This window comes from Lepus europaeus, chromosome 10, assembly GCF_033115175.1.
Source record: "Lepus europaeus isolate LE1 chromosome 10, mLepTim1.pri, whole genome shotgun sequence".
Lineage (NCBI taxonomy): Eukaryota > Metazoa > Chordata > Mammalia > Lagomorpha > Leporidae > Lepus > Lepus europaeus.
The window spans coordinates 20,345,246-20,371,292 of record NC_084836.1 but is presented as its reverse complement, the minus strand read 5'-3'; the positions used below and the strand labels follow the sequence as shown (position 1 = coordinate 20,371,292).

General features: G+C 38.9%; 1 protein-coding gene across 3 annotated transcripts in view; it reads left to right on the top strand.

Moving 5' to 3' along the window:
- The first annotated feature begins 7,393 nt into the window (after positions 1-7,393).
- Positions 7,394-26,047, top strand: part of NR1H4 (nuclear receptor subfamily 1 group H member 4) — an 88,787-nt gene continuing 70,133 nt past the window's right edge. For 2 of the 3 annotated variants that reach the window (XM_062203059.1, XM_062203060.1), the window contains exon 1: positions 7,394-7,568. The gene's annotated coding sequence lies outside the window, so the exon portion shown is untranslated. The remainder of the gene's footprint in view (positions 7,569-26,047) is intronic. The other variant, XM_062203061.1, reaches the window with a different exon arrangement.

The window sequence follows — 26,047 nt, the reverse complement described above, 5'->3', positions numbered from 1 at the left end:
TTTTCCCCACGGAGTTTCAAGCCTCGTTCCCTTTAGCCTCCTCTTTCCGCTTGCCTGCTGGTATCTCGGGCTATGGAGGTTCGGCTCACCTCGCGTTCCAGCGCTGGTGCGTTGAGTCTGCCGCTGGTGTCCCGAACTTGGGCTCCCACGCTCTCCACGCAGGTCCACTGTGAATCACTAGTTCCGGAAGAGTTTCCTCTGCTGTTTCATCCCCTACTCTTCCTTGACACTGCAGTATCTCCACTTATATTAAACTTTCTCTCCCCCCGGACTAAGTGTGCTTCCTGCCTATTCCGCCATCTTGCCGCCTCTCCTAATCAGGAGATTCTTTAAGGGGTGTTCAAAACCTTTGAGTAGTACATGCTTCATAAATGCTTGTTTTCTGTGTGAAAACAGATTTATTTCTCTGGTGCCTGGTTGGCTCTTCTGTTTCAGACTCATTATTAAGGTGACCAATATCATGATTTTCATCATATATGATTCAGCTCCATGGTCATGGCCTATTCCCAGCCCTTGAAACACAAAAGATAGAGTGTAAACACATCGTGACCACCACTGCGAAGTTCTAAACCTTGGCCTTTCTGACTACAATAGCTTTATCTCCGTTATCAGCTACATTTTCCAAATAGATGAAAATCTCTCCCAATATAAAATTGGCTGTATTCTCAAATTTGGTTGTTTGTTCCACTTATTATTTTTTAATCATGTGTGGGTTTTAAATGCAGGTTAGATGTAATATAGCACTTATACCCAACAATGACCTTCATCTTTCCACTATATCTTTTATTGAAAACCTGCTATGAATGTTTCACACCCAATTAACCCACGTAGTAGTGCATGGCATTAAGTAGGTCAGCCTGTTTTAAGACGATTTTTTCATAAGAGTTGAATACAGTTTGAACAATCTACTCCAGCTGGGGCTGGAACAATTTGGCACATGACTTGGGCAAAACAGAAGTTCTAAACAGCTAGAGATTCTCTTATGGTGGTTCTAGTGCACAGCTGATTCTTTGAAATGGTCCGTCTATGCAGTAAACCTTCAAGGCAGCACATACCTTGTCCACCAAGGCTGAAAGTTCTTGCTTCAGCTCTCAGTAGTGCAAAAAAAAATTCCACTTTTTTATCAGGAAGACTGTATTTTGTAGGAGTTAATGGATGAGACATAATTTATGGAATTCAATCAAAATAAAAATATGGGCCAGTTGATGAAAAAGTTTTAGGAATTTCAAAACAATGACTACAGAGTATTAAATATTGGTAGTAAGAAGGAAAACTAGACAAAAATAATTTGACTAAAATAAGTGGTAAAACAAGTTATTTCCACACCCTGAAATTTATAACTTCTTCTTTTATATAAAACCATGACAAACGTTATAATTTTTTAATAGTTAATTTTGTATACTTTTGAAGAGCTCTCTCATATTTCAATCAACATGATTTTTCAGATAAGGAAGGAAAATGGGCAGCATATCCTTTCTTTGTTCCCTTGGTCTCTTTCCCCTCCAAATTATGCCCAGCATCCAAGTCTTCTGGGCCTTAATTCAGTGAATTTTCAGAACCTGTCAATCTTTCTAAACTGTGACTTTATAACTGTGTTACATTTAAATCTGGGTCACATCAACATACACAAACACACACGTATATACCAATGAAACAAAAGCTCCAGTAATTGATATTTACCCTTGTTATTACAATGTAAGTATTTGCAATGCTCTTCATGAAATACCAGTGGACACCAGTCATGAACCCATAAATAGATTTTATGACCCACTAATGGGTCATATCACATGGTTCAAAAAATACTTCTTGAATGTCCATGGAACATCTTTGTTGGATGGGTTGATAATGACTAGGACTATCTTACAGGAAAATTCTTCTGGAGAAAAGAGCCAATTCCCTGATGTACTTATTTAAAGGTAGGAAATAGACTCACTTGGACCCCACTGGGGCATTTATAAGTTAGCACAACTTTTCTGAAAGCAGTTTACTAACTTAACTGTAGTGTCTTAAAAATGTTTCTCCACTCTGACTCAGCAGTTCTATCTCTGAAAATCAGACATGGGAAATAACCATTGATTATCAGGCAAAGACTTAGCCACGAAGGATGATCAACGCAATATCATTTATAATGGAGGGAAATTGGAGACAAGCTAAATGTTCAATAGTAGGGAATTGGCCAAGTGAAGGCATGTACCAACGAATTGGATATACTGCCACTAAATTTTGTCAACAAGACATTTAAAGATCCTCTATCTTTAAACGTGATTATTAATACTTAGTGTTACATGCTAAAATATTTCTGTAATGTTCAGATACAGTACAGTATGTACTTTATGATGCCTTTTTTTTATAAAAGAGAAAAAACGTGGATATATCATGTTGCATTTACATGTTTAGTAAAAAACATAGCAACCATTAAAAAGTGGCTTCTAGCATAAATTGGGTGGCTTAAAAAACAGAAATTTATTTCTCACAGTTCTGGAGGCTGGAAGTCCAAGATCAAGGTATTAGCAGGTTTGTTTTCCCCTGAAGCTTCTCTCCTTAGCTTGCAGGAGGCCATCTTCTGCCTGCATCCTCACCTGGCCCTGTCTGTGCTCGCACACTCCTGATGGCTCTTCCTCTCTTTTATCTTTTTCTTATTGTGAGGTCACCAGTCCTATCACATGAGGGTCCTACCCTGTGACCTCATTTAACCTTAATCATCTTATTAAAGGTCCTGTCTTCAAATAGTTATCTTTAGGGTTAGGGCTTCAACTTTTGAATTTTGAGGAGACATAATTGAATCTACAGCCTATAATTTATAGGATTATAGGTGGATTTTGTTTCCCTCTTTGATTATCTGAATTTTTGAAAAGATTTATTTATTTGAAAATTAGAGTTACAGAGAGAGGAAGAGAGATCTTCTACCTACTGGTTCACTCCCTAGATGCCTGTAATGGCCAGGGTTGGGCCAAGAGGAAGCCAGGAGCTTCATACAGGTCTCCCATGTGGGTGGCAGGGGCCTAAGCACCTGGGCCATCTGCTTTTCCCAGGTCATTAGGAGGGAGCTGGATTGGAAGTAGAGCAGCTGGGACATGAACTGGTTCCCATATGGGATGCCAGTGTTGCAGGTAGCAACTTCATCTGCTGTGCCACAATGCCAGCCCTTGATTATCTGAATTTTGTAATTTTTCTACAATGACTACTGATTAATTTAACTTGTATAAGTAAACAAAGGGTTCCTCCAAAAAGAAGAGGGTACAGGAAGATAGAGTAAGCAGTGTGTATTTGACATAGGATGAGTCTTCCTCATTTGGGCCTTCGTAAGTACCAGAGAGCAGTGTTTTATCTCATGATTATATGTCCCATAAAGCAGTTTGTGAATATTTTCTTTTTAAAAGGTTGTGATCACAATGTGCACTAGGGACTTCAAAAACTCCCTTATCAGAGCTGATTGCAGAGGTGGGTGGACTTCAATACAGACACTATCTTCTGGAAAATTCCATTTTTACCCCCAAAATACATAAAGTGAAAGATGATAATCATAAAATAGTGAAAGAAAAGACTTCATCTGGTGGAGCCTGCCAGTTGCTTTGCTTTGATGGTTTTTAAACACACATTTTCATGTGCTGTTTCCTGTTTATCTTCACAGTAACCCTATGACGTGTGCATTTCTTTCTCATTATTATGTTATTTTTTTGGATGAGGAAGCTAAGATCCAGAGATTTACTTGTACAAGGTCACATGATAAGACCAAGGTCTGGACTCAAACCCAGCCTCTTTTAACACCTGGGCTTCCAGCATTGCCCCTATCACATTTCCTTAGGGTCTTGGGAATTTTGTCTTGTTCTAAGAACGCAGAGAAGTTAATCAAGGCTGCAGATACCAAATACTTTACAGTACACAGATGCAGTGTTCGGACAGACTCACACTCACAGCCAGGCCTGAGCCAATAAGGAAAGAGGCCAGCTCAGTTCTTCATGGTCTGTCCCCTTGCCTCTTTGTCCACCTCAGTGTCCCCCTTGCAGTCACCCCCCTCCCAGGTGAAGCTGAGTGCCCGATTATGTCTTTTGGCTCTGATTCTGGGCTGGGCTGCACCCTCGATATGCTGATGTTCAAAGAAACCTAGTTGTGAACTAATTCATGAGGGTAGGTGGGGGAATTTTCAATTAAAAAGAAAGAATCTTGGAGAAGGTAAAGAAGTCAGAGCATTAATTAAAAAAATAATTTCTTTGGGTGGAGATCTTTTTCTGCAAGATGGCTTTCTAATATTGTACCAGTTAATCACCAACAATATGTTAATGACTTCTTTCATCTCTATTCTAGTCAGCTATTAATTAAAATATCCCAATACCGATAAGCATGTCACAGAATAAATATTTTGATCTCACTTTCTTGGATTGGTAGCAGAGTGAAGTATAACGGAAAGCATATCAGCTTTAAAGAAAACAAGTCTGAGTTTTAAGACTTGCTTTGTCCTTTGATGAGCCACCGAATCTCTCAGGCTTGATTTCCTCCATTGTAAAAATGGGATGCTACTGCCTAGCTCCTAATTGTAAGGACTGAATGGGAGAATCCTTCAGTCTTTCAGTGGTGGCACCATCCTTTTGTTTTAATAGGATCCCTGACTGAAGTGCCAGGAGTGAACTACAGGGTGCTAACACAGAATTAGGGAGGCTGGTTAGGAGCCTATGGCATGAATCCAGTAAGATCGACCTGGCTTAGACCAGAGAGATGGTAGTGGAGGTGGTGAGCAGGTATAAGAGTCAATGCATATGTTTTGAAGGGGAAATTCAAGCATTTTCTAATGGATTTTCTAACCAGGTTCAGGGTCACATTGAAGTCTCTGGGGGGCAACCCAGAGCAGCAGAGCACAACAACTGTCAGCATAAAGTCTCTTCAGATGTGCAAGGCAGGATTCCCCCTCTTCCTTATGAAAAAGGGGCCAGGAGATGCTCTGTAGTAGGGAGTGCGACCATAGGATCTATATACGCTACTTAACACGGGAAGCAAAATATACATTCCCAACAGATTTGAATGTTGGCCTTCCACTAACTGATTTTATGAAGGAAAACACACACACACACACACACACAATATACTATTTTGGAAAGTTGTTCATTTCTTAGCAACTTCATTGACTGAGTTAACAAATAGTTATGCAATCCTTTTTCTATGAGAGGCACTGTGCTAAGCCAAGGGATGGACACCAAGGCAAATTTGCTACTGTACTGTCTGCAGGAAATGTTGTTCTCATAAAAAGATGTAAGAAGACTACAATATATAAGGTCAGAAGAGTTAGGGGAACCACAAGGGATCAGGGGAGTTTGTTGAGCAGAGTGGGGGGCAGATGAGACATCAGGCTGGTTTCAGGGAGACTTTGACCTCTGTTCCATCCTGGAAGACATGTGGGTTTGAAAGAAAGGTAATTCATATAGAATGACCTGGAAAAAGATATTGTGCAAAGGCATGGAGGCTAGATAACTTGTTACATGTGGGCAGAGGCTGGGGGTCTATGAAGACAGGAATTGAGAAAATTCTAGAAAAATATATTGGGGCTAGGTGTCAGGGTGGAGGTAGGGTTCTAAATGTCAGGCATTCCATGTTCATTTTAAGGCAATGAGATTCTTTTGGTGATTTTTGATTAGGAGAGCACTAGGGATTTGTTGGGTATAGTAAGCAGACAATCAATCAATGCTGGTTCTACTAAAAGAGGAAAGAAATAATAATAGCTAAATTGTATTGAATTCTTGCTATATGACAGGAACTTTTCTAAACATTTTTTTATTAAACTTTTATTTAATGAATATAAATTTCCAAAGTACAGCTTATGGGTTACAATGGCTTCCCCCTCCCAATAACTTCCCTCCCACCCACAACCCTCCCCTTTCCTGCTCCCTCTCCCCTTCCAATCACATCATGATTCATTTTCAATTCTCTTTATATACAGAAGATCAGTTTAGTATATATTAGGTAACGATTTCAACAGTTTGCCCCCATATAGCAACACAAAGTGAAAAAAAATACTGTTGGAGTACTAGTTATAGTATTAAATAAGAGTGTACAGCACATTAAAGACAGAGATCCTACATAATATTTTTTTAAAAAATTAATTAATTTTCTATGCCATTTCCAATTAACACCAGGTTTTTTTTTTCATTTCCAATTATCTTTATATACAGAAGATCGATTCAGTATATAATTAGTAAAGATCTCATCAGTTTGTACCCATGCAGAAACACAAAGTGTAAAAATACTGTTTCAGTACTAGTTATAGCATCACTTCACATTGGACAACACATTAAGGACAGATCCCACATGGGATGTAAGTACACAGTGACTCCTGTTGCTGACTTAACAATTTGACACTCCTGTTCATGGCGTCAGTAATCTCCCTAGGCTCTAGTCATGAGTTGCCAGGGCATTTTAACTGCTTATGTTATACTCACCACAGCCCATGGGACAACTTTCCTATAATACATTCTTTTTTTTTTTTTTAAAGATTTATTTATTTATTTGAAAGCCAGAGCTATACAGAGACAGAAGGGGAGAGAGAGAGAGAGTGTCCAAAGCCAGGAGCCAGGAAATTCTTCTAGGTCTCCTATGTGGATGCAGCGGCCCAAGGATTTGGGCCATCTTCTACTTCTTTCCCAGGCCACAGCAGAGAGCTGGACTGAAAGTGGAGCCGCCTGGACTCGAACCGGTGCCCATATGGGATGCCAGTACTGTAGGCAACGGCTTTACCAGCTACGCCACAGTGCCAGCCCCATCTATATACATTCTATAGATAAGAAAATGAAGGCTCATAGATTCTTGCTTAGGGTTGAAACTAATGAGAGGGCTTCTGACCAGAGCCCATGCTTTATATTGTTCGGCAATTTGGAAAACAGAAAAGGAAGAGCAGAGCAGAGAAAGGAGTCATGAGACCAGTGTTTTTCTTCAGAAGGAAGCTATGGAGGCCCAAATTAGCTGAGCAATGGGATGGGTTGAAAATGAGAGACATTCCAAAGATAGAATCAACACAAATCTGTTATTACTGCTATGGGAGGCTGGGGAGAGGGAAAGGTCGAGAAGGCCGAGTTTCTAGCTTCGGTCCTGGGAAGTGCTAGAACTATTCAAAGAAATTGGAAAGCTAGGGGGGGAAGATGGCAGTTTTAGATGATGTGTATAGAAATCTGGGTACCCAGGAGCCTACAAAGAGCCAGAGAAGTGTTTAAAAGGCTGTGGGGCCCCTTGGTTTCATCTCTTGCCCTATTGTGGCGCCCTGGGGGTTTGTCCTGGGAATCTCGAGGCCCTCCCAAGTTTCCTTTCTGTGTTTATATCATTTAGCAGGGAAGGATTGTTAATGACTAATCTGTGTCCATGAGGCACAGGGCCAAGGAAGAGATGCTGCTGTGGGGCCGCCTGTGATCATCCACAGCCTCTACTAGAATTCTCTCCTCCTCCTCACCTCACTGTCTCCCTGACTCGCCCCAATGTGAAATCCGATTCCAGGCATTTGTAACAAACTTGCTGGGGTTTGGAGAGCAGGGTTGGACTCAGAATTCTCCCAGGCCTTGGACGTTCATCTCTGACCTAAAATAATACAAGTAAGTACCCAACTCCTCTGGCAGTGGGAGTGTGTGTCTCAAGACCACAGAGGACAAATAGTCACTTAAAGGTTTCTCTTTGGCATCAGTGATTTTTGTTGATGAGTGAGTTCTAAGTTACTAGGATTTGATGTAAAATCCTGACGATTAAAGAAAAAATTTCTGAAAACAAAAATAAGTGGAACTTAATGGGCCTAACAGTTTTTTAGCCTATTGAAAAGTTATTTAGGAATGTCCTTTTAACATGGTGATACCCCAAGAAGAACTATGGGACACAGTAGCTTTCAGAAATATCTCTGCTCTGTTAACATAATTTGACCTGTGTGGTGTCCTATTTTCTGGTGATTTGTTTAATCTTGATGTGAGTTTGGCAATATTGCTAATATCAGATGACTTGAGAAGAAAGAGTAGGACCTTTAAGCTGTGCTTTATTGAAATGAAAATTTTCCCTGGGACAAGAATAGGTTTAAAAAGTTTTCTCTTTGACTTCAGGTGTAAGTTCTTCTACTGCTTTCTATTTCTAATATTAATATCAGATGGAAGTATCACATGGAAATATTAAAAATATGGAAAATATAAGGAAGGACTTTATTATTAAAGTTGTCCAAGGATTCAATATATAGATAAGGCATCTTCCTGTCTGTTTACTGAAATAGTAGATTAGGCAACTGTGGAATTTGGATCACTTCTCTTAATTGGATTTTTATTTAGAAGGGAGGGGCAGGAGGGGAATGACAAATGACTCACCTTGGATTCTTTCTCTGAGAGACTTACACCCAAACTTTGAGCTTTAAAGAGATCTGGTGTTGCCTTAGGACCACTTGGGACAGCAGTATTGACAAAAGGGATAGGGACATTTAAAATGATATTGATGATTAACAAGAAAGTAGGAGAAAACTTTTGGAGTTATGGGTAGGTTTATGGTATAGTTATAGTCATGATTGGGGGGTGTATACTTTGCTATAACTCCTCAAGGTATTTACATTAAATATGAGAGAGTTCAAAAAAACCTATGGAAATATATATTCTGAAAAAGTATGCATGGATGTCAACTTTCTTTTTTTGTACCAAATAAACTTATCTTTTAATTCCATTTTCCCATGAACTTTTACTCTCATACTTGTATGCACAGCTTTTTTAAAAATGTAAATCAAATCTCAAGAAATTGATTTAAATAAATATATGTATTTCCTGACCCTATAAAGGGTAGGGGTAGGGAAAGACGCCTGGGGAGCCATCATACTGTTTCTGGCTCTGATTTTTCAAAATGATGTACATTTTCAACTTTGTGTCACTCCTCCACCTCCCAATACTCGAAATATGAACCTGTGCCATTTGTACCATGGACTTTCCTGTTTTGCTGAGATGTTGCAACATGACTGATGCAACTTCTAGTTAACTAATAAAGTCCTGGTCAGGGACAAAGCTCTCTTGTCCTGGGACCCTTCCTCCGTGTGTGCAGCACTGTTTGTATTGTGTACCTCTGCACTGTCCCTGATCCTTGAGAAGGAGAGTAACACAGTCCCTGTCTTTCTTCTGACTTCCTCACCTCCAAGCTCAGGCTACATGGAAATGGAATACTCCATAGTCATGAGGCCTTGAGCATCTTGTAAGGAAAAGGAAAGAAATGACTGCGTGTGGGCGTGTGAACATGGTGGAGCTAACTTGCATTCAATGTCCACTCACATGTCCCAGGCTTTGCCTAAGTCGCCTGTTTCCTTGTAACAACAGCCCTGTGTGAAAGACTGTTTTACACGTGTTCTGCAGTTGAGGAAACTGAAGCTCAAAGAGCATGAGTAGACTGTCCACAGGCAGACAGGGGTAGTAGGACCTGCACTTGAGCATAGGTCTTTGTGACTCTAAAGCCCCTTCAATTACCCCTCTCCACCGATGTTGGAGGTTGGGCAGACATGAAATCTGGAATGACAAGCAAGCAGGAGGAGCAGTCAGCAAGCACTCCAGCTTGCCTGATTTGTGAAGCTGTGGAACTGCTTTGAAGATTCCTAAAACCTTGTGTGTGGGGCATTGTCGATGACTGTGCCACTGGCAGGGGCAGTGGAAAGTTTGCAGCACTGTTTGTTTTAACCCAAAGGCCAACTTTGAAGAGCTGATTGGACACTACAGTTATTAGCATCGTGATTAAAGCCTGGGAGAAACCTGCTATGGTGGTATGATTAAGGATGTCCTGGAGGACTCAAAACTGTGGGTCACTGATGCTGTGGATTGTGAATGTCTTGAGAATGAAAATCACAACATGATAGAATTTTCAAAGGCTTACAATTTTACTAGGTGGGTGCATAAAGAAAAGAAAGATGTTTCTTTTTCTGCTAAGGAGAGTTTTTCCTTTAATTCTCTCCCAGTCTCATTTTTCTCTTAAATTCTAGCAACATAGATCATGAAGGAGTTGAAGTTACCCCTGTGTAAGGGTACATCAAAAAATTCATGAAAAACAGAGTTAAAAAGATAAATTTATTTTGATGTCCCCAAATTTAAAAATCCATGTATAACATTTTCATTAAAAATTCATAAAATGTATATTATAAAAATTCATGGATTTAAATTTTTTTAACCAAAATAAGCTCCTTAATTTCAGTTTCCATGAACTTTTTTTCAAGAACTCTTTTAGTTTCTACCATTAGAGCTGTAGCTAAAAGGCATGACTGTGTCCTTAGTTACCAAGCTGCAAGAAAAGACAAATGTCATCATTACATAAAAATATGCATCCTCCTCTCTTCTTTCCCACTTCTCTCCCCTCACTGTGGGATTCCTTAGCTCTGAGAACCCAAAGAAAGTTATTTTCTTCCTCATTTTTCTCCTTGCCAATTTTTCTCATAAAGGAATATATGCTATTCTTCCTTTCTTCCTCCTCTTTGTAAATAAGTACCAATGAAATGTTAATAGAATTCAATTTGATTACAAAGTTAAATTGCAAATATTACACAGAAAAAATGACATGGTTTATTCTTTGCTAGAGCAAAGACACATAATGGGGTCCTGGTGATTAAAATTATATGTCTGAATATAATTTTAATTATATTATATATAATTATATTATATAAATAATTATGTTATTTATAATTTTATTAATTTTCATCTTCAAGCTAAAACCCTAATCCAACTTAGAGATTTTGATTTCTATTTTACAAAGATTAAGATGATGTTTTCCTGCAACAAGCCTGGAATGACTTGGTTCCCTTATATTTTAATTAATGTCATTAAATCAAAGAAAAAGAGAAACAGCATGATCTTGCATTTTTAAGTCTGCAGATTCATTTACCATGGGTATTTAAAAGGTGTGGTGAATAATTCTCTTGTCCATGGGGGAGATAGTTCTCCTGCTGAGGTATGTTGCTAATTAAAAAAAAAAAAAATGTCACTGTGGAGTTGAGATTCTCCCAGATCTAGCAGAAAACTACCTGCTACCATTTCCTCCAGAGCTGGGGAAGCTCTCAGGATAGATGCTGAGTCTACACCGTGTGGGGCTTAAAGAACATATGGACCCTGGTCCAGCGTGGGAAGACAGGACAGAGTGCAGTAGTGTCGTTCCCAAGTGATCGTGTGGAAGATCCCTGTTCTCCTGGAATCGGGACTCTGAATCTGAGGCCGTGACTGGATTTCAGGGAGGCAGGGAGCCTCTGAGATTATGTTTCAAAATGTTTGCATTTTATAGGGTTTGCATTTCTAGTATTCTTGATGGTGCTATAATGGTGGATACATTTTATCATATGTTTGTCAAAACCCATAGAATATATAACACCAAGAGTGAATCCTAATGTAAATTGTGGTCTGCAGGTGATAATGTGCCAATGTAAGTTCACTGATTGTACAAAATCTACCACCGTGGTACCAGACATTGATAGTTGAGAGGAGCCTGGGAATGTGTGAGGGTGGAGTATATAGAAGCTCTACACTTGTTCAGTTTCGCTGTGGAGCTAAAACTTCTACTTCTCTTTAAAAAGTTTGTTGATTTTTTTAAAAGTGCATTTTAAATGTATTTTCCTACAGAAAGGTATATAATTTTCACTGATGCTCAAAAGTGCTGCATAATCCTAAACATATATATATATATATATATATATTTTAACACCCTCTTAAATAATTTAAATATGCCTGCTTAAAGCATCCAACTATAGAATTAGCAACATAGAGGAAAGAAAATGATATTTTAGGAAATTGATATATATCAATACGCTCATCTTATAAAAAGTTATAATGTTGTAACGAAGTCAGAAATCTCATTTGACATTTCCTCAGCCCTTTTATTCTCTACTTCCCTCTTTAAATGTTAATATGCATCTTTATCTTATTTATTTGAGAGGCAGAAAGAGAGAGAGAAAGCCAGTCATATGGAAAGAGATCTCCCATCCACGGATTCACTCCCTGAATGTCCACAACTGCTGGGACTGAACAAGCCACAGCTAGAGCCATAAACTTGATGCAGGTGCCCCACATGGGTGGCAGGGGCTCAACAGCACGAGCCATCACTGCTGCCTCCCAGGGTGTGCATTAGCAGGAAGCGGGACTTGGGATTGGAGCTGGCTTGAACCTGGGCACTCATGTAAGGGATGTAGGAACCCAAACGGCAGCTAAGCCACTAGGCCTGTCTCTGTTAATACAAGTAAAACCACTACTCCTGCACTGAGCAGGTTATTTATCCATTCCATTGCTTGTGGTCAGTTAGGTGTTTTCTGTGTTTTCACCAGTAGAAACAAGGCTGCAACAAAGGTCCTTATGCACGGAGCAATGATTTTTTTTTGACAGGCAGGGTGGACAGTGAGAGAGAGAGAGACAGAGAGAAAGGTCTTCCTTTTGCCGTTGGTTCACCCTCCAATGGCCACCGCGGCCGGCGCACTGTGCTGATCTGAAGGCAGGAACCAGGTGCTTCTCCTGGTCTCCCATGGGGTGCAGGGCCCAAGCACTTGGGCCATCCTCCACTGCCCTCCTGGGCCACAGCAGAGAGCTGGCCTGGAAGAGGGGCAATTGGGACAGAATCCGGTGCCCCAACCAGGACTAGAACCCGGTGTACCAGCGCCGCAAGGTGGAGGATTAGCCTATTGAGCCGTGGCACCGGCCACAATGCTTTCTTTAGGGGAAAAAAAAAAAAAAAAACAAAACTCTGGGAATCAGAATTTCATTTCAATGTAATGTATTCTACCAAAGAGCCCTCCAGAATATCTAAACACCATATCCCCACCAGCATTGTACAATAATATAGATTCCCATATGCTTTCCCAACTTTAAATATTTTCAAACTTAATTTTTTATACTCTGATAGGTGGAAATTGCATCTAGTTACATTAATTTGCTTTTTTGTAATTATTAGTTTCAGATGTTTCAGTTGTTTATCAGCCACTTGTTTTTCCACTTTGGTGAATTTTCTTTATACATCCTTCACCAGTTTCTCCTTTGAATTGTTTATCCTTTTCTGTCTTTATTTTTAGGAATTATTTATGTCTTATTTGTGCTAATATGTTGGCTCTTATTTACATTGTAAATATTTTCTTTCTGTTTCACATTTTTAGCTTTGTTTATGATGCCTTGATTTATCTTATATTTTAATGTTGTCACATTCTTTTCCTAATTATTTCTTGTTTATCAAGTCCTTAAATCTTTTCAATATTAACATCATAAATATATTTGGCTAAATTTTCATATAATAACTGCATAATTTAAAACACTCTAACCCATCTGAGACTTACTTTCAAGAATGATGCAACATAGAAATCTCCACTTTTACCTGCAAAGGAACTGCCAATTTTCCTCACAGGATTTCGTGGGCAGGCCCATCCTCCTCTCACCAGTTGGAGCTGAGTCCACCACCGAGCACAGGTTGCTCGGGATACAGTTGTTCCCCCTTCCTATGCTCATGCCAACTACATGCCATTTCCCAGTCTAATGTCTACTCCCCCAGACTAGGGTCAGGAATCTACCCTCTATCCTCAGAAAGACTTCCCTCATTTTCCCACTCATGCCCTTGCTTAAAACCCGCCAATGCTTTCCTTGGCCAGCACTGCAGCTCACTTGGCTAATCCTCTGCCTGTGGTGCCGGCACCCTGGGTTCTAGTCCTGCCTGGGGCCCCGGATTCTGTCCCGATTGTCCCTCTTCCAGTCCAGCTCTCTGCTGTGGACCAGGAGGGCAGTGGAGGATGGCCCAAGTGCTTGGGCCCTGCACTAGCATGGGAGACCAGGAGGAAGCGCCTGGTGGCCATTTGGGGGGTGACGCAACAGAAGGAAGACCTTTCTCTCTTCTCTTCTCTCTCTCTCTGTCTAACTCTGTATTTCAAAAAAACAAAAAAACAAAAACAAAAACAAAAAAAAAAAAACAAAACCACCACCAATGATTTCCATCTAGAGTAAAATCCAAACTCTAGATTATGACCAACCAGGCTGTAGGAAAGCCACCCATTCTGGGACCATGATCATCGCCTGCACTTGCTCTTGTGTATTCGTCTCCAGCCTCACTGGGCTTGTGCTGCTCTCACATGGCTCCAAGCTCAGGCCTTCAGTGCTTGTTGACCTCTCTGCCTAGACTTATTTCCACTTTCATGGCTTATTCATATTTTTATTTATTTGAAAGGTAGAGTTATAGGGAGAAGGAAAGAGGGAAAGAGATGGAGAGGGGCACAATGGGAGAGAGAGATATCTTCCATCTGCTGGTTCACTCCCCAAATGGGCACAACAGCTGGGGCTAGGTCAGGCTGAAGCCAGATCCAGGAGCTCCATCCTTGTCTCCCATGTGGGTACAAAGATCAGAAGAGGAGCAGCCAGGATTTGAAATGGCATTCATATGGGATGCTGGCATTGCAGTCAGTGGCTTAACCTGTTTTGTCACATGTTGGCCTTGGCTTACTCCTTTTTTATGCCTCATATCTGAGTTCAAATGTGTGCTTTTCAGCAAGTACTTTCCTGATTGCCTTCTCCAAAATAATGTCCAACTATAGCACTCAATGCATTATCCCCTTGGTTTCCTAGTTATCACCATTAGAAGTCCTGCATTTACTTGTATATTATCCATATCTTCTACTAGAATGTAATCGGCCTGTCTCATCCACTATCAGATCCCCAAGACCAGTAGCCTGGGATATAGTAGAGCATTAACTAATGTTGGATGAACGAATGTCCTGTCTTGTGCTCTTGAAGGGAACTCTGCTTACTTTCACTGTGGCAATCCTCACACTATTTTTTTTTTCTTTTTTGACAGGCAGAGTGGACAGTGAGAGAGAGACAGAGAGAAAGGTCTTCCTTTTGCCGTTGGTTCACCCTCCAATGGCCACCGCGGTAGGCGCGCTGCGGCCAGCACACCACACTGATCCGATGGCAGGAGCCAGGTGCTTCTCCTGGTCTCCCATGGGGTGCAGGGCCCAAGGACTTGGGCCATCCTCCACTGCACTCCCTGGCCACAGCAGAGAGCTGGCCTGGAAGAGGGGCAACCGGGACAGAATTCAGCGCCCCGACCGGGACTAGAACCTGGTGTGCCGGCGCCGCAAGGCGGAGGATTAGCCTAGTGAGCCGCGGCGCTGGCCAATCCTCACACTATTTAGACTGAGATTTCCTTGCATGACTTTTACACAAAGCTCCTTGAAGGACCATGATTTTTTTTTTTTATTGTCTTTATATGTTCAGGGCCTGACATAGTCAGTGAATATATATTGACTGAATAAACAAAGAACAAATAGAAAAATGACATTGAGATACTATTTTTATATTACTTTTAAGGAAATGTTCACTTTAGACAACCATAAAACAATAGCCAATGTGACATATTGTTCAACTGGCAATCTAACACTATGTAGCAAGCCACCTCAACACAATGTGACTTAAGACAACAATGGTTGTATTATTTCTGGGCCTGTGAGGAATTTCTTCTGCTGGTTTTCCCTAGTCTTAATCATATAGCTTATTTCAACTGGAGGGTCAGCTAGGCTTTACTCATATCTGGGATCTTGATGCTGGCTGCTAGCTGGGACACTTGGAATATCTAGCTTTCTTTCTCCAATAGTATTTTATCCCTAGTTTCTTCTTAGCATGGTGGTCTTACTCGAAAGGGCAAAACCAGAAGTCCAAGACATATTGGTGCCTGACTTTTTCAGTACAATTCTAGCAATTATATTCATCAAAGTAAGTCACTCAATGGGTAGGGAAATAGATTTCACTTATTTATCGGAAGGAGTTCGAAGTTAGCTTCTGGTACAAGATGACATTGCTTTCACTAATGCAATTTACTTAAACACTATGGATTTGTTATGAATCTTTTTAGGGTTTGTTTCATGCCTAAAAGCTCATATCCATAATTTTTTAAAAAAATTATTTTATATTTTATACATCAAATTCCTTTATTCCTTTATACATCAAGATATCAATGTAGTACAAAGCTGTATGATAGTGCCTTGACATTTTTAGAATCCCCTTTACCCAGATTCAAATGTCTACCAGGCACCCTTTTTAATTTTTTGACCTCTTAGCAAAGGATCTTACAGCTACATCCATGATTTGATGTTTATGTTGGGGTCATTTCTTACTTTGACGAGTTCTGCTGGATGGAGAGATCAAAAATGTGAAACAGTGTTATTTTTCAACCCTGTATAACCTGGATCCTTCATACTTACCCTGAGTTCTCACAGAATTCTGCTTATAGTTCTTTAGTTCATTTCACAAAGAGTTTGTGTACTTTATCATGGACAGCTAAAAGGTCAACTGACATTCCCCATACTCTCTTGAAATTTTAGACATACGCATTCATTTTTGTCTTCCAAGTTACCACAGATGACAACTTTATCAACATGAGCAACTCCTTTTTTGATTCTCATAGTAATTTTTTTCTGCTCTTCCAATTTCCAGTAATGGCCTCCTTGCTGCCATTCTGGACTTTGCCCATCTTTCAGTCCCAAAGCAAAGGCCATATGTTTTAGCAATATTTTTGAAAAAGCATCTCTCTTTTTGGTACTGATTTCTATATCAATTATTATTTGTACTAACCACTTCAAAGCATGATGATTTAAAATAGTAATGATTCATTAACTCATATTTCTTTGTATCAACTTAGTATTCCTGTACTGGATTCACTCATGTGGATCATTTAGATATGAGGTCAACTGGAGTGGCAGGACCAAGACAGACTCATACCTGTCTGAGGTCTTGGTGTAGCTGTTAACTGGGAAAATTGAGACAGTCACACTTCCTCTCGCTGAGATTGTTGAATTTGAGTCATCTACAAATAATGTGTTATTCTTGGGGCAGGATTCTTAGGTAGGAAAACAAAAGCTGCAAGACCTCTTCAGGCCTGGCTCAGAAGTTCCACAGCCTCATGTCCATACAACCAGCTCAGGTTAGAGGAAGTACGCAGATGTCACACATTGATGAGGAATGGCAGACTAACTTGGCAAAATAGTGTGTGGAAAGGAAGGAATTGTTGTAGTCAGCTTTGCAACAATTTGTGCAAATGATGGGCATAACATTTCAGATGATCTGATGAAGTATTTGAAAAAAGATGACAAGTCAGTCATGGAGAGAGCATCAGAAAATGGCTTCTTGGCCATTTTGACTAAAGCAGATAAAGGGGAAAAAGAAAAAAAGTAAATAATTTTCCTGACTATAAAGAGTGAAAATTAAGGAAACAACAAACACTTTTCCTGGTAGTTCTAATGGATGAGAAATCAATGAAAGAAGATTTGGGAGGGATATTGAGACCATTTTCTGGGGTGGTCAGTTCATGTGTGAAATGGTTCCTATGGAGAGACATGGAGGTTCACTGCTTAAGAGATTTACAATAAAAGTGGTTGCAGTTCACTAACTAGGCTAGGTTGTGGGGAGGAAACACAGTGAGTTGGCAAGTTTTTTTTTTTTTTATGTTACTAAAAAACACTTCAGTTCTTAAGTGTATTGTTCTTGTATACCTCTCCACTAATCTCCATCTATGGCTTAAGCAAGACTGATTCTAAAAGTGGCAACCTATTATTCATTCATTATTTAGTTATTTAGTTAGGTGACTTATTTACTTCTTCATCCATTCATGTATTCATTAAATCAATTAAGGGTTTTTTGTGCATATAATATATACCTGAAGTACACTAGGCATTAGAAATCCAATGTAAGGTCTCCCAGAGCTTTTATTTATTTTTCTAGTGTTCTTTTCTCTTTTTTTCCTGAAGAACATATTTCCAGTCTTTGGACTGAATCCAGGACTCCTGCTGAGCATGAAATGGTGATGGGTAGAAAAACTTCACATTTGCTCTGTCCTTTAAAATTAGATTATGTAGATATACAACAAAATATGTCCTTAGCCATCAACAGTCTCTTCTTCGTGGACAATGTCACGAACAATGAAGTCTTCATGTATGAAGAGTTCACGAGTCAGTACATGTAACTGATGTATCTCATCTTCTAAGAGCTGAATCCTCTAAATCACAGTCAAGGCCATTTAATTGGAACAGCATCATTCTAAGGTCTCATTGACAAATTCTGCTCCATACAACATGACCTTCCTGTGATACACAGTATCTGAACAAGTAAATATTGATAACCAGGAAGTGGCAACCCAAGCTACCAGTAACCATTTGCCTTATCACAATAAAAACAAACAGTACATACCATTTCTGAAGTTATTCCTGCATCCTCCAATTAAAGACTTAGGTTACAGTGTCATTCATCTACAAAGTAAAATAAACATTTTGTCCCTCTTTCCTCGGGTATCGAAGGCATAAACTTTGTATCAACAGCGCCTTCCTCCTCCTTTTTTGTATTGCACTCTGGTTCCCTTCCTTTCTATTTTTACAGATGCCTCCCTGGGATACACCCTAAGCATCACACCTCAGCGAGAGTTCCTAAATTTTCTCCTTCTGTTCTGCTTCTCCTTCTCATCACAACTTTTCATCAAAAGGAACCTCATAAATATAGGTATCATTGCAGCACTCAAAATTTCCAATATGTTCCCATTGACCACAATTAGATTTCCTAAACTATTTTTGGGAAGGAATTATTCTCCTCCATGCTTTAAGGAGTATGTGTGAGAAAAAGAACTTTCACACCTTTATTGATAAGGAAATTTTCCACATATATATTTTGATTTGATCTTTTATGAAGTATTTCCATCATGTAAAATCAAATACAGTGATATCATCAATTCCCTTCTATTTATTACCCACTGTAAGAAGAGGAGTGTTACTGATTTTATGAAAACTCCCTATGTACCCACTCACATCTATACCAACATTCTGAACGTGGCATTCATCACTTTCATTCATGTCTTTACAGTGACAGCAGGAATCACAGGCTTTGTTTACAAAGGACAGGGAGTGAATATTTTAGGCTTGCAGATCATGTGGGCTGTGTTGAGACTGCTTAATTCTGCCATCATAACTCAAAAGCAGCCATAGACAAGCAGCCACAGATAAGAAATAAACAAAAGGGCAAATTTGGTCCTTGGCAGGCTGGGTTTGACCTATGAGTCATAGTTTGCTGACCCATGCAGTAGATTAACTGTGATAACAGATAGCATTGTTTTACATATCTTTAAACAATGTAAATTGTATCAAAGTACATGTATTATTCTATTCCCTGATTGTTTTGCTCAATATGATGTTTTTCAATTTATCTACATGAATGCATATAGTCCTAGTTCATTTTTATTAAATATATTTTATTTTGAAGTGATATGTAGTATATATATTTATCGGATACCATGTGTCATTTTAATACATGTGTACAATGTGTAATGATCAGATCATGGTATGACTATCACCTCAAACATTTATCATTTCTTTGTGTTGGGGACATTAAAAAATCCTCTTTACTAGCTATTTTTGAAATGATTGAATAATTATTGCCAACAATAGTTATCCTAGTGTGCAATAGAACATTAGGAATTACTTCTCTTATCCAGTTGCTCTTCTGCACCTGTTAACCGTCTTCTATCCCTCCCTCCCTTTCTCCATTCAAAGCATCTGGATATCACTATTCTACTACTAACTGATTTTATAGTCATTTTAACTGCTGTATAGGATTCTATATCCATCTCTTGTTGGATATTTATGTTGTTTCCACTTATTTTTACTATTGGAAGTGCAGAAAATATTTTCGTATATGTCACTATGTATATCCATGAAAACTTACAAAAGGTTCACCTTTTAATCTTGATAGCAGCCTTATTATTTAGATTGTAAACCCCTATTCAAGTGAGGCTCAGCATGTTAGTGTGGAGATGAGAAACTGATTGAATAGTTTCAGGTCATTCATGAAGTTCTGAAAGATCAGAACTGGTTCCCTACCCCAAATATTTTCCTATCTCATCCCTTGTATTTCCACTGGACCACCATGATTATTTCTGCATATGTATAACACTACTGGCTGTGATAGGAAAATTTAACAGAAATATAAGCTGATTCCAGATTTATGGAAGGAGGGAAAATAGATGACAAAGGAAGCATCTGTCAGAACACTGGGGAACACATGGGAAAAATTCTATTAAATTGAGAGTTACTGGAGTACATTTGAGTAAATGGATATGAATCATGCCCCTGAAAGGCAACACTGAATATTAGAAAGGTATAAATCTTTCTCTTTAAATATTTAAGTTTGGAATCATCTCAATCCTTTGAAGAAAAACTCTTTAAGTCTGTGATGCAAGATGTGATAATTTAGCACAGAGGATGAATAATGAGACAATCATAGGAAAGGCTGAAGAAAAATAAACAGTAATAAGAAAGGCTGATGTTGGTTCAAAATGTAACTATGATCAATGCAAAACTAAGCTGAGCCTTAACACTAGAAGCATCATAAATCAATGGAAAATGAAAGGTTCCAATATGCGATTCTGAGAAAATTCACCTTGTACCATAAACTAAAAATAAAAAGAAAAAAGTAAGCTTCTAAAAATCTAATCTGAGCGTACTCCAAAATGTTCATAGAAAATGGAATTAAAATACGTAAAGTCACTTTGGTGCAATAATTTTGAAATCCATGTAGGGTATTTATTTATTTATTTATCTGACAGGTAGAGTTTGACAGTGAGAGAGAGGGAGACAGAGAGAAAAGTCTTCCTTCCATTGGTTCACTCCTCAAATGGCCGCCACAGCTGGAGCTACGCCAATCCGAAGCCAGGAGCCAGGTGCTTCTTCCTGGTCTCCCATGTGGGTGCAGGGGTCCAAGCACCTGGGCCATCCTCCACTGCCCTCCCAGGCCACAGCAGAGAGCTGGACTGGAAGAGGAGCAACTGAGACTAGAACCTGGCACCCATATGAGATGCCAGCGCCACAGGCAGTTGATTAACCAAGTGAGCCACAAGGCCAGCCCTGCAGGGTTTTTACATAATACACATCTTCATGAACTTTTTGATGACGCCTCACATACATGGATTCCAACTACATACATTTCAAAACTCTTCAGGTGAAGATGATTTAGTAGAGGTTTTCTTCTTCTACTGCAGATATTCTGCATTTAATAAATATATCACAATGCTAATGCAGTCCATATACAAAGAATTCTCCCAAGTCAATAAAAAGATAAACACTTCATTAGAAAAACAGCAAAGAATGTAATCAGAAAATAGAAACAAACTATCACCTATAGCCATTATGATGCCAAAAAACATTTGACATAGCTACTAATCAAAGAAATGCAGTTTCACGCAATAGAGGGGACATTAGAGAAGATTGTTCAAAAATAAGAGCTGGTAATGGCAATAGAGGTGTGATGAGAAGGGCACTCATTCCCTGTGGATGGGAATGCAAATTAAAAAAATATAGAATGAAGTTTGGAATTTTTATATGCTTTTTTGTATTGCTTGAAATTATTTAGAATTCAATATATTTAATTCAATAAATTTTATTAGCATCACAATGATCAAATTTTATAGAAACTCTCCTCCATATACCTGGTTATTAATTAGTTACAAGCACTTGGGGAATTATAAACATTTGATTAATTAATTAATTATTCCCCCAGAAACCTTTTATTTAAGGAATACAGACTTCATACATTTCATAATTGCAAATTTAGGAACATGGTGATTTTTTCCATCATATCTGCCCTCCCGTCTACTCTCCCACCTGTCTTCCTCCTCCTTCTCCAACTCCCATTCTTATTTTTTACTAAGATCTGTTTTCAATGAACTTTATACACATATGATTAATTCTATGTTAAGTAAAGAGTTCAGTACATAGTATGAAGAAGAAAAACTGTTCCTCAACAGTCAAGACAAGGGCTGTTCGAAGTCATTGTTCTCAAAGCATCAGTTTTACTTCTATAGATTGCCTTTTAGGTGCACTATTAGTTATCCCAGGTCAGGGAGAATATTTGGTATTTGTCCTTTTGGGACTGGCTTATTTCACTAAGTATGATATTTTTCAGTTTCATCAATTTTGTTGCAAATGACTGGATTTCATTTTTTCACTGCTGTGTAGTATTCCATGGTGTACATATCCCATAATTTCTTTATCCAATCTTAAGTTCTTGGGCATTTAGATTGATTCCATATCTCAGCTTTTGTGAATTGAGCTGCAATAAACATGGGGGTAGAGGTAACTCTTTCATATGCTGTTTTTATTTCCCATGGGTAAATTCCCAGAGGTGGCATGGCTGGGTCATATGGTAGGTCTATATTCAGATTTCTGAGGTATCTCTATACTGTTTTCCATAGTGGCTTTACCAGTTTACATTCCCACCAACAGTGAATAGGGGTACCTTTTCCCCCACATATTTGCCTGCATTTGTTTGTTGATTTCTGTATGAAAGCCATTCTAATGGAAGGAAGATAAAACCTCATTGTGGTTTTGATTTGCATTTCCCTGATGAGTAGTGATCCTGAGCATTTTTTCATGTGTCTGTTGGCCATTTAGACTTCCTCTTTTGAAAAATGCCTGTTTAAGTCCTTTGCCTATTTCTTAACTGGACTGTTTGTTTTGTTGTTGTGGAGTTTCTTGATGTCTTTATATATTCTGGTTATTACTCCTTTATCAGATGCATAGTTTGCAAATAATTTCTCCCATTCTGTCAGTTGCCTCCTTATTTTGCTGAGTGATGAACTTTTATTTTAATTATTTATTTATTATTATTTAATTATTTTAATTATTTCTACTTCACATATATACTAGATTTCCATAAAGTCATTATTAGTATTTATATGTAAAGCAGAATGTCATGAATTTACATACAACCCCCCTTATTTCCTAAAGTTTTTTTAAAAATTTTGTTTGTTATACAAGTTTCATGTATTTCATATATACAGATTTAGGAACACAATGATACTTCCCTCCCTCCCGCCCATGCGCCAATCCTTCTTCCTCCTCCCTCTCCCATTCCCACTCTTAATTTTTACAAAGATCTACTTTCAGTTTACTTAATGATCATAGGGTTAACCCTACACTAAGTACAAGAGTTCAGCAATTAGTATGAAGGGAAAAAACACTGTTCCTCAACAGAAGAGACAAGGACTGTAAACAACCATTGCATCGCAAAATGTCCATCTCACTCCATTACATCACATTTTAGGCACTCTATTAATTACCCCTGATCAGGAAAAACATTTTTTGAAATGATTCCTTCATCCTAAAAATACGTTGAGTGGGGCCAGCATGTGGCCTAGCAATTAAGATGTCTATGTCTTACATCAGAGTACCTGGGCTTGGAGTCCTGGCTCCACTCCAGACTCCAGCTTCCTTCTGGGACGCAGCAGATGATAGCTCAGGCGGTTGGATTCCTGTGAGAGACCTGGGTTATGTTCCAGCTCAGGGCTTTGGCCTGGCCCAGCCCCAGCTACCTGGGCATTTGGAGACTAGACTAGTAGCTTGTTTGTTCTCTCTCTTTCTTTCTCTCTCTAATAAGCATATTAAAAGATAAATTTTAGTAACTCTTCAGGAAAACAGTATGTGGAGGAATTCTTAAAGTTGAGGCTTTATCAAATTAACAACTGTTTATTGAAAATGATGTAGGTAACATCAAAGGGGCAGCTGGTCAACCCATCCCATACCCACCCTATCCCTACCTCAGTCTAAGGGACATGATGTAGATTTGATCAAATCAATATGAATAACTAGAAATAAATGCAATCTAAATTTTAAAAATATTTGCAATCAAATTGATTAGAAAATTTTAAAAAGTAAATTCAAATTATATACACAATTCAGGGGTAGAAAATAATGATTAAATGCTCAATAATAGACTCAAATGGTGAGAGAGGATACTAAGTTGTTGTGGTATTTAAATTTAACTGAATAGATTTTAGAAGAATGAAGTACCATGTTAAAATTTTCATTTTTTACATTATTTCAAAATACATTTATTACAACAATTTTCTTTTTAAAATAATTTTTAAATATTTTCATCTACTTGAGAGTAAAGAGAGAGAGAGAGAGAACATCTATCTGCTGATTGTCTCCAAATACCCACAACAGCTCTCAGTTGGACCCAGAGCTGGGGGCCAGGAACTCAATTCAGGTCTCCCTGTGGGTTTCAGGAACCACACGGGTGCAGGGGCCCAAAGACTTGGGCCATCTTCTACTGCTTTCCCGGGCCATAGCAGAGAGTTGGATTGGAAGCAGAGCAGCCGGGACTCAAATCGGCACCTACATGGGATACAGCACTGCAGGTGGTGGCTTTACCCGCTATGTCACAGTGCCGGCCCCAGCATATTTGTTTTCAAACTCCTTTTAGGGGGTCAATGAGCAAAACTGTTTAGAGTAGACATTTGACACAGATGGTAAGATGCCCACTTAGGACATACGAGTACCTTGTTTAGATCCTAGCTGCTCTGCTTCGGATCCAGTTCGTGGCTGATTCAGACCCTGTGAGGCAGCAGTGATGGCCGAAGTAACTGGGGTCCCTCTACCCATGTGGGAGACCTGTATTGAGTTCCCAACTCTCAGCTGCAGCCTAGCCTAGCTCTGGTCATTCTGGGCATTTGGGGAGTAACCAGTGGATGAGAGCTCTCTGTCTCTGCTTCTGTGTTGCTATCTCTCTTTCTCTTCAAATAAATAAATACTTTTTAAAAAGGAAAACATAATCTAGTGGGTTTACATTTCCAAAGTAATTATTACATTAAATCACAGCTTAAATTTACTTGGCTTCAATTGAATCCCTTCTATTATTCATTTAAGGAAGATATTAACATACTTTTATATAAAGGGCTAGATAGTGAATATTTTGGCTCGGTGGGCCATGCAGTCCTGTGTTTTAACTGCTTAACTATGAAGTTATAGGGAGAAAGCACCTGTAAACATTCCACAGACAAATGGTGAGACTGTGTGCCAAGAAAACTTCAGTTAAGGACTCTGAAATTTAAATTTCATATATTTTCATGTATCATGAAATATTCTTTTGACATTTTTCAACCATTTAAAAATGTAAGACTATTCTAAGCTAGCAGTCTGCACAAAACAGGAAGCAGGCCAACTTTGACTTGTGGGCAATAGTTTGCTAAACTCTAGTTTAAGTGTAGGAGGGGACTTTAAAAATCATGGATAAATTGAAGTAAAACATAAGTCTATTCTGATATAAAAATGTTTGAAATCCATGTGTTTTATTTTTATAATGTGCACTTCCCATGAACTTTTAAAATTATTTATTTGTATTTATGTAAATAAGAGAGAGAGAGAAAGAGAGATCTCATATGCAGGTCACTCCCCAAATACCTGCCATAGCTGGTGGCCATTGTTATCTGGAAACTCAGCTCAGGTCTCCTGTTAGGGTGGCAGGGACACAACTACTTGAGCCATCACCTGCTACCTTCTAGAGTACACATTAGCAGGAAGCTGGAATCAGGAGTGGAGCTGAAACTTGAACCCAGGCAATCCAACATGGGATGAAGAGTAGCCCAAGTAGCATCTTAGGATGTGTTAGGCCAAGTAGCATCTTAGGATGTGCTAAGTTGAATGCCCTGTCACATGATGAACTTTTAAAGACCACTTGTTGTTGTGAAAGGCCTTTATGCTAAAGAGTAGACACAATACATGGGAAGATAATGAAAAACTGGATATTCTTTATCTTGATTTTTCTGGTAAGAGCAATGGGGAACTGAACTGGAAAGATTTTTCAGTGTGCTGTTTGAACTGCTTTCCATGTACTTGTATTACCTTTTCCAAAATCACTGTTCCCCTTTTTTAAGCCCCTTCAGGAATTGTAAACCCAATGAACCCGACTGGAGTAGACCCTATTAGCTACCTAGATTCTTGAAAGATCTGTTGTTAGCTAATCAGGACACTCACATTGTGGTTATCTAGCCAGCAATAATAGTCCAAATGATGAAGAATCAAGGGAATTGGAAATTCACTGGAATAAGCAAATGATCACTTAAGCCATTTCTCCAGTTAGGGCATGCCAAATATGGAATTTGGCAGAGCTAAGCTTGAAAAACAATAATTGGTTTAATTGAGCCAGTGTTTCTTGAGGAACTACTGTGTCCCAGGCAATCGAAGATGACACGTTTTTATGAACATATAGAGGAAAATATAGTAGATGAATCCAAAAGGAAGATGGATGTACTTTGAAGA